This window comes from Thamnophis elegans, chromosome 9, assembly GCF_009769535.1.
Source record: "Thamnophis elegans isolate rThaEle1 chromosome 9, rThaEle1.pri, whole genome shotgun sequence".
Taxonomy (NCBI): Eukaryota; Metazoa; Chordata; class Lepidosauria; order Squamata; family Colubridae; genus Thamnophis; species Thamnophis elegans.
The window spans coordinates 5,226,731-5,240,949 of NC_045549.1; the positions used below are offsets into that span (position 1 = coordinate 5,226,731).

Below are 14,219 nucleotides of genomic sequence, written 5' to 3' on the forward strand. Positions count from 1 at the left end.
CCTGAAGAAGATGGTTAATGGGAGGCCCTTAACAGTTGAATTTAAACTGACCAATCAGCTTTCGCTTTTCATTTGACCAAATTGCAAACTTCCATATTTTTGCTATGAAAACTATATGTTTGTGGTCTGTAGAAGTCAAATTTGATCCCATTTATTTATTTCCTTCCTCCCTTCCCCTATCAGTCTTTCATGTCTTATTTACTTCCTTCCATCCATCACTCCCTTCCTTCCCCTTCTCTACTCTCCATTCTTTCCATTCCATTTCTCCATCGATCCATCACTCTTCCTTCTCTTCTTTCCTTCCTTTCTTCCCTTCCCTTCCATCCATCCATTGCTCCCTTCCTTCCTGCCTCCCTCTCCTTCCCTTCATTTCTCCCTTCCTTCATCCACCACTCTCTTTTCTTTCCTTCCTTTTCCTTCTATCCAACCATCATTTCCTTCCTTGCTGGTTTGCTTCCTTCCTTCTTTTCTCCCTCCCTCCCCTTCTCATCATCCCTTCCCTGTTTACTCCTCTTCCCTCCCTTCCACCCCCATCCATCCATCCATTATTTATTTCCTTTTTTCTCCCTTCCTTCCTTCCTTCCTTCCTTTCCTCCCTTCCTTTTTTGATATGAAATTAATGATGATTTCTGTTTGTTGTGAGTCCTCAGAACTGAAAGCAGGCGGTTTCCAGCACTGAAAGACCCTCTTGTGAATTAGGCCTTTTTTCCTCCTTCCTTTGAGGGCTATCCAGGAGAGAAAAGGCATTATCTCTAATAAAGTGACTTTTTCAACCAAATAATAATGGAAGGAGCTTTCAGCTAAACCACACAAACAGAAACTTCCTTTTGTCTCTTGCCTTTAAAAAAAAAAAGTAATATAGTGCTTTGTAACCTATTTGTTCTATCACTCAGAAATTAACTATTGCCTGGAAACTATAATAAAGGTAACACGTGTTTAATTTCACATAGTCTATCAGCAGTCAGGATTGTATACGCACATTACTCGAAAAATGTAGAAACTCCTACAGATGATAATATAAGCAAAAGAAATTCTGGAATGAGCAGAAATGGATAGTTACCTCTATGGAGGACTGCCTGTGGCTTTTGTCTTTTGGTCCCATCTGTTGTGGCCCAGCAGGAGCCGTTGGAGCTGCCACCAGACTCCGACAGCGAGGGGCCCTATGAGTCGGCTTTGGAGGATGTGGAGGACCCTGGACAGGGTTCCGATTCAGAGCAGGGCGCAGAGAGGCTGGTTGGCCACCAGGAGGCGCCTGAGCCTTGGACCAGTGGGGAGGAGACAAGGGAGTGTGATCCGGATGTCAGCAATGGGGAGGAGCCAAGGGAGTTGTTCCTAGATGCCCGGCACCAGAGAGCTAATAGGGGTATGGAACAATTACGCAATTACAGGAGGTAATTGCACTCAGCTGGTGGTCATTAGGCTCCTCTCCAGACTACAAAAGGACTGCTTGTGCACACGCCTCTCTTGCAGAAGTCAACGCATTAACTAATGTCGGATGAACAGTATTGTGAGCTTGGCAGGCTGGATTGCTGCCACGGCTTATCTGTGCTGTATTGCTGCCCAAGCTTGTCTGTGCTGGATTGCTGCCAAGAACCTGTCTGTTAATTAAATGCCGCAACTTATCTTTGGCTCGGAGTGTGTTGGTGTGGGACGAGGGGGGTCAGAACACCATCTGTGATTTGAATTGACCCAAATTAGACTTTACAAATGAACTGGACTTATTCCTGCCGACTCTTTGAATTGGATCTTGAGAAATTTGCACATAAAACATAGAATCATAGAGTCGGAAGAGATCTTGGAGATTTTCTAGTCCAGGGGTCTCCAATCTTGGAAACTTTCAGATCTGTGGACTTCAACTCCCAGAGTTCCTCAGCCAGCTGTTCTAGTCCAAGCCCTTGTCAATGGGAGGAGATCATACACCATTCTGGGCTTTCTTTGGGCTTGATGCGATGAATGCACGTAGACCATAGAAAGAATAACAGAATGAAAGAACAGAATAACAGAGTTGGAAGGGACCTTGGAGGTCTTCTAGTCCAACCCTCTGCTCAGTCAGGAGACACTCTACCATTCCAGACAAATGATTGTCCAATCTCTTCTGTTGAAGCAGCCACAATATCTGGAGGCAAGTTGTTCCACAGATTAATTTTTCACACTGACAGGAAATTCCTCCTTATTTCTAGGTTGCTTCTCTCCTTGATTAGTCTCCACCCATTGTTTCTTGTCCTGCCTTCGGGTGCTTTGGAGAATAGGTGGAACCTCTCTTCTTTGTGGCAGCCCCTCAAATATTGGAAGAATTCCATCATGTCACCCCGGTCCTTCTTCTCACTACACTAGGTGAAGGTAAAGCTACCACATATGTGCTAGTCGTTCCCAACTCTAGGGGGCTCTGTTTCAAAGCTGAAGAGCCAGCGCTGTCCAAAGACGTCTCCGTGGTCATGTGGACGGCATGACTCAACGCCGAAGGCACACGGAACGCTTTCACCCTTCCCACCAAAGGTGGTTCCTATTTTTCTACTTGCGTTTTACATACTTTTGAACTGCTAGGTTGGCAGAAGCTGGGACAAGTAACGGGAGCTCACGCCATTACGCGGCGCTAGGGATTCGAACCGCCGAACTGCCGACCTTTCTGATCGACAAGCTCAGTGTCTTAGCCACTGAGCCACCGCATCCCTTTTCACTATACTAGACAAACACAATTCTTACAATCATTCTTCATATGTTTTATCCTCCAGTCCCCTATTCATCATTGTTGCTCTTCTCTGCGCTCTTTCTAGAATCTCAACATGTTTTTTTCTATCATGGTGACCAAAATTGGATGCAGAATTCCAGGTGTGGCCTTAACAAGGCCTTATAAAGTGATATTAACACTTCAAGTGATCGTGATTCCATCCCTCTGTTTATATAGCCAAGGATTGCATTGGCTTTTTTTAAAAAAATTAATTAATATCACCACCCCTAATCCTGGATATTTCCTTTTTCTGCATTCTCTACTTTTGCTACTAGCCGTTCACGCCGCCGTCAAAGCTTTTGGGGAATACAGTGAAATACATTTTATTGACATTGTGTTGGTCTCCACCTGGCTGGTTTCCCTCACCGTTTCCACTGGTCCTACCAGGATCTCATTTGTCTTTTGACTATAGACCAGATGTTCTCTCTGGTCCTGTGCTACGGTCTGTCATCCAGATGCAGATTCCCTCAGCATCGCAGTATGACGGGTCCATCTGCCGTCCAACGCTCAGGTGCTCCGCTCCAGATATTTTGAGCATCTTGCCAGATGCCAAGATGCAAACCTAGCATAGCTATGAATCTCTTTCTTTCGGAAACACAGCCCAATGTCATCGGAAACTCGACGCGAGCTGAAATCACCTCGCTGGCTTGGTTCCAGCAAAGAGACCGAATCCCACAACCCATCAGGTTGACACGAGAGCTCCCCAAATCCAGTAGGATAATATTTCCAACTCTTAGTCCAACTCTTAGTCAACTTCTCCAGGTTCAAGATCAGGTGTTTCTTCTTTCACCTCCCACTTTCAGCCAAACAAATGACAACAATTGTGAATCGTTGTTTCGAAGTAACCAAGTATCTATGAAGACAATCTCTTGATATGCCTTCCTGGACATCCTTTCTCAAAGTCAGCTTTATCAGTCTGTGGTCATCAGCTCCACGTTCCCTGTTGATCAATCACCGCTGATAGCCCTTGAGTGAGATATCTATCAATTTAGAACACAGCTGGACGGGACTTTGGAGATCTTCTAGTCCAGCCCCCTGCTCAAGCAAGAGAACCTACACTAGGAATGAAATCCAGCAGGTTCTGGAGAACCGGTAGCGGAAATTTTGAGTACCGGCAAATGCCACCTCTGGCTGGCCCCAGAGTGGGGAGGGAATGGAGATTTTGCAGTATCCTTCCCCTGGAGTGGGGAGGGAGTGGAACTATCTTGAAGGCTGCGGGAGAGGAAAGACTTTGTTGGAGAGGAATTCACTGTCAATTAAATAAAAGGGGTTTATCTCGACAAGGACTCGGCTTCGTGCTGCTGGAGAAGCCCAGGTCAGAACAGATACCTACTGTACATTCCTGTTCCATGTTCCAAATCGAAACGGTGAACAAACGGAGAATGTGTTTATACATGGAGGCGAAAAGAGAGCTGATGGAATCATCAATTCAAGTGGGAGTTTATTTCAAACTCTTAACAGTTTGTCTGAAGTTTGGGACAATGGAAACCTAATTAAATTCTTTAAATATAACACAGTACAAGAAACATTTCAATGATGTTTGAAAGGCTAAACAGCGTTGTTCCAGTCTTTTGACAGTTTTTGAAGGGCTGAACAACATGGCTGAACTTCACTGAAGTTTCTGTCAGCGCACTACAATTATGGGAGTTTTAACTGAAAGAATCTGCCTTGGATATAGAATTAAGAATAGTCCTCAACATACGACCACAATGGGAAGCAGAATTTCCATTGCTAAGCAAGGCAGTTGTTAAGTCAGACATGCCCTATTTTACGACTTTTTTTTTGCCACTGCTGTTATGTAATGAATCGTTAAGTGAAGCGTGCGATTGTGAAGCAAATCCAGCTTCATTATTGGCTTAGCAAATGGGGAATCACATGACCCACGGACGCTGCAACCGTCGTAAATATATTTCCTTTTTTTAAAGAAAGCCCTGTGAAGGGATCTAGTATTACTGGAAGAGAATATGTGTACCTCAGGGTTGAATTGTGGGGGGTCCTTGGAGCTCTCTGAGCTTGGTTGCTTTCTGGCAGGCGTTTCATCACCCAAATAGGTAACATCATCAGTGCTGGAAGGGAGTTTCCTCTGGATGTATGTACTTGCACTTCATATGTAGAGGCCAAAGCCCATACCCTTGTAGAATTGATGATATTAGCTAGTTAGATAAATGTCTAAAAACCAACCAAGTTCTCCTCCTCCTCCTCCTCCTCCTCCTCCTCCTCCCCACAAACCCAACTCCTTTTAGCACTGATGATAATGTCTAGTTGGGTAATCAGACATCTTCAATAAAACAATCAAGGATCCATTATTTTCTCCGCCTCCGCCTTCTCCTCTCCACTCTGCAAATGCCCTTTTAGTACTGATGATGTTGTCTAGTTGGGTAATCAGACATTTTCAATAAAACAATCAATGACCCCACAGTTTCCCCCCCCTCCTCCTCCCCCCCAACACAAACCCAACTCCCTTTTAGCACTGATGATGTTGCCTAGTTGGGTAATCAAACATCTTGAATAAAACAAGCAACCTCAGAGAGCACCCAGGATCCAATACAAGCTGGGAGACTCTATGCTTTGGTTGCACTGGGATGTTATTGTTCATGATGTCCGTAGTTCGTTTTTGCCGTCTTGTCTTATCGTTTCTGGCATTGTAATTCTGTTATTCCGATATGCTGCTTTAGTCTTTTATTTAGTCTCTGCGGAGGGAATATAAAGTGATCGGCGCTGTGTAGGCCGGAGATGGTATTCAGCTGGTTCGGATCGGTTCAGACGAACCGGTAGTGGAAGTTTTGAGTAGTTCGGAGAACCGGCAAATACCACCTCTGCTTGGCCCCGCCTTCCCTCTCCCGCCATTTCCTGTCCTATATTCTCTTGCTGATTCGCATGGCAGAGCAGATTGCCAGGCCTCAGCTGAGCTAGACAACAGCTCAGCTGACCAGCGCTGACACCGAAGGCGGTCTTTAAATGCTGCGCGCACACGCAAAGCGCACTCTCATAGAACTGGTAGGAAAAGATTTGGAATCCCACCACTGCTGTAGGCTTAGAATGGCACAGAAACCCCCAGTAAGTGGGTGGGTGGGTGGGTGGGTGGGTGGGTGGGTGGGTAGGTAGGTAGGTAGGTAGGTAGGTAGGTAGGTAGGTAGGTAGGTAAGTAAGTAAGTAAGTAAGTAAGTAAGTAAGTAAACGCATATATACATGCATAAAATAAAACAAAATAAATAAATAAACAAACAAACAAATAAAAATAAAGAAACAAAGAAACAAATAAAGTAATAAAATAAAATAAATAAAATAAAATAATAATAAATAATAAATAATAATAATAATAAATAATAATAAATAAAATAAATAATAAAATAAATAAATAAAATAAAATAAATAAAATAAATAAAATAAAAATAAATAAAATAAATAAAATAAAAAATAAATAAAATAAATAAAATAAAAATAAAATAAAAATAATAAAATAAAATAATAAAATAAAATAATAAAATAAAAATAATAAAAAATAAGCAAACAAGCTGACTCATGTTGGGGGTCAGCCAAAAAATCCTTCCTGCAATTCCGTTAAGATCTTCGTTCTAAAAGGGAAGTGTTTGTACGCAAGTACTTAAACACCCATATGGATTTAGTGTTCAGTTAAAATTAGCAGTTCTGAACATACCCAAGAAGACTAACATTAATGCAATTTGTTGGCCAATTTGCTTTTTAGAAAACTAATTTGCAAGGATTTTTAAAAAAGCAGCGTAAGCATAAATAAAGGGTATCTACAGTGAGTTACCCAGCATCCTTATTACTTTCCCTCATAAAATTTGCATTATAATAAGGTGATAAAGGCTTCCTGGTAAATACCAACCTCTTATTTATTTGAGCTTGTTTGTTTTTTTTAAGTTAAAAAGCCCCCATGTCGATGTCCATTCCGGGCCTCTTCCAAAACATAAACATCAAACCATTCTTTGGCAAGATTAGAACGGAACGCTGGGAATAAAATGAACGTACAATTTGTGTGGTTGCGTTATTTCCTTCCTTAGTTTTAAAGAAAGAAGGGAGAGCGAGCATCTTCAAAAATATGACAGAGAAAAAAAGGAGATGGTAATAACAGCCTTAAATCAAGGCAGTCATTTTGCAGTGTCCTTTGCATTAGAGTAACAAAGAGGCAGCAGAGATAAAGAAGACCTATTGTAAAATATAGAATCCTAGGGCTGAAAGGGACACCCGGAGGTCATCAGGCCCAACCCCCCCCCCCTTGCCTAAGGCAGGAGTCCTTGTACCATCCTGGACAAATGGGTGTCCAATCTTTTCTTGAAAACCTCCCATGCTTGAGCACCCACAACTCCAGGAGGCAAGCTGTTCCATTGTCGCTTTTTCTAGAGTTGTGTTGATGTAGGTTGTGCCCATGAAGCTATCTGTGCATCTCATGCACACGGCATCACATGGTTGGAGGCAAGGGAGGGGTCTCAGCCTACCCACACATGGAGGTTCAGGTGCACAGCTCATTTAGTGACCATTCAAGGCTACAGTGGCATTGAAAACAGTGACCAACGACCGTCGTTCATACTACAACCAACTACGTCCCCACGGTCAAGCAATGAAAATTTGGATGCTTGGCTAGTGACTCGTATTTATGACAGTGGCAGTGTCCCAGGGCCATGCGACCCCCTTTTGTGACTTTCTGACAAGCACAGTCAATGGGGAAGCCAGATTCGTTTCATGACCATGTTACTAACTTAGCCATGGGGGCAATAAAAGTCGTAAAATGGGGCCGAGCCACGCCAACACAATGGTTAGAATGCAGTACTGCAGGCTAATTTCTGCTGCCTGCCGGCTGCCTGCAGTTTGGCACTTCAGTCCCGACCGGCTCAAGGTTGACTCAGCCTTCCATCCTTCCATGGTCGGGAAAATGAGGACCCAGATTGTTGGGGGCAAGAGGCTGACTCTGTAAACCGCTTAGAGAGAGCTGTGAAGCACTGTGAAGCAGTATATAAGTCTAAGTGCTATTGCCCTTCCTCCCTCCCTCCCTCCCTCCCTCCCTTCCTCCCTCCCTCCCTCTCTTAATTCCCTTTCTCATTCTCCTTCCTGGTGGCACAGTGTTTAGAATGCAGTATTGCAGATTAAGCCGGCCTACTGCCAGCAGTTCGATCCTGACCGGCTCAAGGTTGATTCAGCCTTCCATCCTTCCGAGGTGGATAAAATGAGGACCCAAATTGTTGGGGGCAAAATGCTGACTCTGTAAATCCCTTAGAGAGGGCTGTAAAGCACTGTGAAGTCGTATATAAATCTAAGGGCTATTGCTATTGCTTAACAACCATCTGGGTTAGAAATCTTGGACTCAATTGTGGTCGTAAATAGAGGAACACCAGTATGATTAAAGACATGTCATGCATACAACCTGCCTGTTTGTCCATGTCCACAAATAATGTTGCTGCCACCTGATTCACCATTGGACGGCTGCTACCACACTAGATTAAAATCTCTCTATATAAAAATGGCTGTGTGTATGTGTTCCAGCATAACTTTGAAACGCCTGGGCCGCTGAAATGAAAAGGACTGAATTACATCTATAGTGTCAAGTGACAGTACCTTTGACAGTGATAGTATGCATTTGGGATTCAGGTTCTGTTGAGATACAGCCTGTTGTGCCTTAAAATGGCTTCTACTGTACAGCATAGTGGAGTTGCGATGGTAACAACTTCTCAGTACTCCACAAGGGGGCTTCCTCTAATACAGGATTGGATAAATATATATCAGGGCTACGACGGGTTATCAGCTAGTCAGGAATAATAGTTAGACCCACATCAACTGTGGGTCCATCTGCTTAAAGAAAACAGAAGGTCTGGCCTACTCCAATCTCTCACATTCATCCCAATCCATTTCTGTTGCCACCTCTGAAATTCAGTAGTAGGCTGGAAATTAAATTGTGAGCTGCTAATGTCAGTTTTAATTGGAGGGTTTTTTTCCCCCCTTCCCTTCCTCCCAGCCTCCTCCAAACAGAAGTTTTCTTCTTCCCCCATAAAAGAAAAATAAAATTACATTAAAGAAAACCGTGCCAATAAACAACATTTTTCCCTTCTTCCGAAACAGCTCCAAGGTTGCCCTTCTTGGCGTTATATATAATCTGCGTTTTCCATCGCATTTTCAGAGAAGGGACTCGTTATGTTTATATCTACTCCCACTCTGCTCTTCAGAGTAAATGTGGAACTGTGAAACATACGGTAAAACATAAAAAAGTGTAACTCGGCCTAATATTCCAAACCGATAGATCAAGATGCATAGCTAGGCATAAAACTATACACTCGGATGAACTCAGCATTTCTATAATTTACAATATTTGTTTCCTCTAATATTCGCTCGGTGGGTTGAATAAAGAACGCTCCATTCATCAGTGGAAATAGAAATATATGTCAAGTGGCTTGGATTAAGAGATTAAGATTGAAGCACCAGACTGAAGACATCTTATTCTGGAAAATGACTAGATCTGTGATCAGAAAGAGTCGTCCCCAAATTTGTGAGGAAAATAAATTTTACAGGAGTATACCTGCATCGCTCTACGGATAGTCCCTCGACTTACGACCGCAATTGACCCCAACATTTTGGTTGTTAAGGGAGACATCCTCCATTTTTACGGCATTTCTTGCTTCAGTTGTTACGTGAATCACTGCAGTTGATAAATGACTAATCTGATTGTGAAGTGAATCCGGCATCCCCTTCGACTTTGCTGGCGAAAAGATCACCAAGGAGGATCATGGGACACAGCAATGGTCATAAGTATGAACCACTTGCCGAGCACCTGAATTTTGATCTCATGATCATGGTGTCAGGCCTGCAGCCATCTTTTCTTTTGGGTCTTTGGCCTGCCCCAGTTTCCATTCTTCTGCTATGCCTTTTCTATTGTGGGGAAATGGGAGGGGGAACTGTATGGAGTTAGACGATATGTAGCCATAACAACATTCTTTCTGAAAAGCCAAGGTCATCCTTTGTCTCTCCACCGCTGCACCTCACCAGAATTGGGGGATGGGGATGGGAAAACAGTCATAAGTCTTTTATTTTCCGTGCCATTGTAACTTTGCACAGCCACTAAGCGGACTGTTGTAAGTCAAGGGCTACCTGCATATATAATTTGCACCATCACTAAGTGCTCTCCAACCACGGGAAACCCATCAGTTTTGATCAAGAGCCTTTCCTCCTGACACTCAGGTGAAAAGCCAAATGCACAGATGTAGGATAGATGGTAACTGGCTCAACAGCAGTAACTGTGAAGGAGATCTAGAGGATCACAGCTTAAGTATGAGGCAGCAGTACTGCACAAGAGCCAATGCATCCTAGGTTGCATTGACAGAGGGATAGCATCAAGAACAGTGATACTTGTTGTGGCCCACCAGCAGCCAGAGGAGCTGGCAGCAGATTGGGAAAGTGAGGACATTGGGGAGGAATCTGGGCCATTCCTGGAGTCTGGGGAAGGCTCAGATGAGGACTCTGTGTCGGAGGCAGAAAGGGGCCAGGGCCGTCTGACAGTTATCAGCTGCCTTCAGAGTCGGAGATCAGTGAGGCAGAAGAACAGGTCGAGCCTGTTCCCAGTGTGCGCATGCACAGAGTTGCCAGACGAAGGGAGCAGCTAAAGAACAGGGGTGGACTTGGGAGTAAGGCCACAGGTGGACAATGAATGGCCCCTCCCAGAGGGACTAAAAGAGGAGCGAAAGGGGAGTGGAGTTTGCAGGAGACCATTAGTTCAGTCCTGCATTCTTGCCAAGTATTGCAGTGTCTGGAAGATATCAGCCTGGCCACTCTCCAAGCCTGATAAAGGTCGGTAATTGTACAATACAAATACAATAGCAGAGTTGGAAGGGACCTTGGAGGTCTTCTAGTCCAACCCCCTGCCTAGGCAGGAAACCCTACATCGTTTTACACAAATGGCTATCCAACATCTTCTTAAAGACTTCCAGTGTTGGGGCATTCACAACTTCTGGAGGCAAACCATTCCACTTATTAATTGTTCTAACTGTCTGGAAATTTCTCCTCCATTCTAAGTTGCTTCTCTCCTTGATTAGTTTCCACCCATTGCTTCTTGTCCTGCCCTCAGGTGCCTTGGAGAAGAGTTTGACTCCCTCTTCTTTGTGGCAACCCCTGAGATATTGGAAGACTGCTACCAGTCTTTGTATTTCAGAAACCCAATTTTGCACCATTTTTGACTTTGCACAATTTGCCCAAGACAAACTTGACCGCATTCCATTGTTCCTACTTCGAACAAGCGGTGTGCTAGTTTTGGATAGACACATAAACTAGGATGCAGGGAAAATCAATCATGCTTCTGTTTATCGTCTTCATGTTTCCCGACGTCAAGTAGTGGGTAATATACTTGTTTTTCCTGTCAAATGTAGAATAAATAGCTTCGTAGTTATTTACCCTAAGTTGATAAGCCTAAAATATACAAGAGCCATATATAGAAATATGAAAACAAAAGTCGATAAAAAGGATTTACTTTCTTTCAACGTGAAAATGTGGAATGTAGGGGGGAAAGTTCCCCAAAGGACACAGAGTTAATTGATAAAGAAGTAAACCAAAGGGAAAATCTTTTCCCCACATTGTTCTGCCATGCATCAAAGCTAGGAACATATAGCATGTCAGCGTTCCAAGTATCATGTAGAATTAAATCAGAGTCCAAGGCAAAACGATCCTTAAAGTTCCAATTTAATAAAGCAGACATCTTAGCACATCTGTGTTAATCCCAATTCTGGAAATGACATCAGAATCCCACCCAGTTAAAAGTACATGATCTTGTCCCCACACCCACAATCCATCACATGGTCCAATCTTCTTCTTCCACGCTGGCATCCACACCCAGCTGCTTCCGGTCAGGTGTAAAAGTGCGGAGACAAAAGATGACCTTGGCTTCTAGAAAAGAATGAAAACAGTACATTCCACAATCCTACTCCTGTCTATTCCCCCCTCCCATCAACTATACTAATGAAACCGCATAATGAAATAAGAGAAAGTGTGGCAGGCCAAAATTCTAAAAGGAATATAATTGCAGGCTTGACATAGCATAGGTAGGTCCTCAACTTACAATTGTTTAGTGGCAATTTGAAATTACAACAGCACTGGAAAAAATGACCTATAAAGCATTTCCCACTCTTATAACCATTGCAGCATCCCATGGTCATGTGATCAAAATTCAGACACTTGAGAACTGACTCATATTTATGACGGTTGCTATGTCCTGGGATCACATGACACGCCCCCCTCCCTTTTGCGACCTCATGACGAACAAAGTCAATGAGCAAGCTAGATTTCACTTAACAACCGTGGCAAGGAAGGTCATAAATTGGGGCAAAACTCACTTAACCAACGTCTCACTTAGCAGCATGAATTGAGCAGGGCTCAATTGTGGTCGTAAGCAGAGGATTAACTGCGTTTGGGCTCTTTTCTTTTCTCCTGTTTGAAAATGGCTCGGTAGACATCTGCAGAATATAAATTAAATAAATAAATGTGCCATTACCCTGGAAATTTCCCCCTGTGAACAGCACCTACCAAGAAAACAATTTAGCTGCGTGTCTCTTTAAAACGTGCATTTCCCCCCCCCCCCGAATATTTTGATTGCCTTTTTATATTTATTGGGAGGCGGGGATTTCTTTCCCCTAGCTATAAATTAATGAAATCCCCCCCCCCCTCTTGTGCTTCGTGAAGCTTTCGGCTACCTCTGACTTCATGTATATTTCGGGGGGGCAACATCAGCATTAATGCCTCTACAATTGCTAAGGATAGTTTCCTTCTTCAACAGCCGTTGTCTCATTACGGCTCGTCTGTTGAAAGAATAGCTCTTGGCCCTTGGTGATTGCTTCATGCCAAAGATGCGTAAACTTCAAATATTTGTGCGTTTCCGTGAGGCTAGAATGTGCCCAGTTAATGAGTCGCCGTAAAACGATGGCTCTCTAACAACTAGCGGATGTTATCCCTGTAATTATAGACAGAGAAAATTAAGGGTGACATTATTTGAATTACAAGACACCGCGCAGGTGGACCTGGCTTTGCCCCACTAAATTTCTTTATACTTCAATCACAGTAAGAGCTAAAAGGGACCTTGGAGGTCTTCTAGTCCAACCCCCTGCTCAGACAGGAAACCCTATACATTTCAGACAAATGATTGTCCAATATCTTCTTAAAAACTTCCAGTGATGGGTGTGCCTATAACTTCTTGTTCCACTGGTTAATTGTCCTCACTGTTAGGAAATTTCTCCTTAATTCCAGGTTGCTTCTCTCCTTGATTAGTTCCCATCCATTGTTTCTTGTCCTGCCCTCAGGTGCTTTGGAAAATAAGTTGACACCCCCCCTCCTCTTTGGGGCAGCCCCTCAAATACTGGCATACTGCTATCATGTCAACCCTAGGCCTTCTTTCCTCTAGAGTAGCCACACCCAGTTCCTGTAACCGTTCTTCATGTGCTTTAGTCTTTAAACATCCTAGTTGCTCTTCTCTGAACTTCTTCCAAAGTCTCAACGTCTTTTTTGGTAAATGCATCTTATGCCTTCTAGCAGGCAAGACTGCATAGCTCATGGTTGGTCAGTTAAGGAAACAAGTAATGTGTCTTTGCAATTTTTGCATTCCTTTTAACAGTAGAAGTGGCAAGATAAATAGGTGAAATGTAGTGACTAGTCTGTCTCGATGGATGGATGGATGATGGATGGATGATGGATGGATGGATGGATGGATGGATGGATGATGGATGGATGGATAGATGATAGATGGATGGCTAGAGAGAGATATGGATAAATGGATAGATGATGGATGGATTGGTGGAGAGAGAGAGATGATGGATGGATAGATAAGATGGATGGATGGATAGATAGATAGATGATAGATAGATAGATAGATAGATAGATAGATAGATAGATAGATAGATAGATAGATGATGGATACATAGATAAGATAGTTAGATGGATGAACAGATAGATAAATAAATAGATGATGAATGGATAGATAGATAGATAGATAGATAGATAGATAGATAGATAGATAGATAGATAGATAATGAATGGATAGATAGATAGATAGATAGATAGATAGATAGATAGATAGATAGATAGATAATAGATGGATGGATAGATAGTTAGATGGAAAGATAGATGATGGATGGATAGATGATAGATGGATGCATAGAGAGAGAGATATGGATAAATGGATAGATGATGGATGGGTGGGTGGAGAGAGAGATGATGGATGGATAGATAAGATGGATGGATGGATGGATGGATGGATGGATGGATGGATGGATGGATGGATGGATGGATAGATAGATAGATAGATAGATAGATAGATGAATAGATAAGATAGTTAGATGGATGAATAGATAGAGAAATAAGATGATGGATGGATGGATGGATGGATGGATGGATAGATAATGGATGGAAGGATTGATAGATAATGGACAGATGGATGGATGGATAGATAGATAGATAGGTCTCTCTCTCTCTCTCTCTCTCTCTCTCTCTCACACACACACACACA

At 43.0% G+C, this 14,219-nt stretch overlaps 1 protein-coding gene across 6 annotated transcripts in view; it reads left to right on the top strand.

The window, feature by feature from the left end:
• The window catches only part of CTNNA2 (catenin alpha 2), a 459,621-nt gene that overhangs the window by 353,345 nt on the left and 92,057 nt on the right, over nucleotides 1–14,219 (top strand). The gene's annotated exons all lie outside the window — the stretch shown is intronic.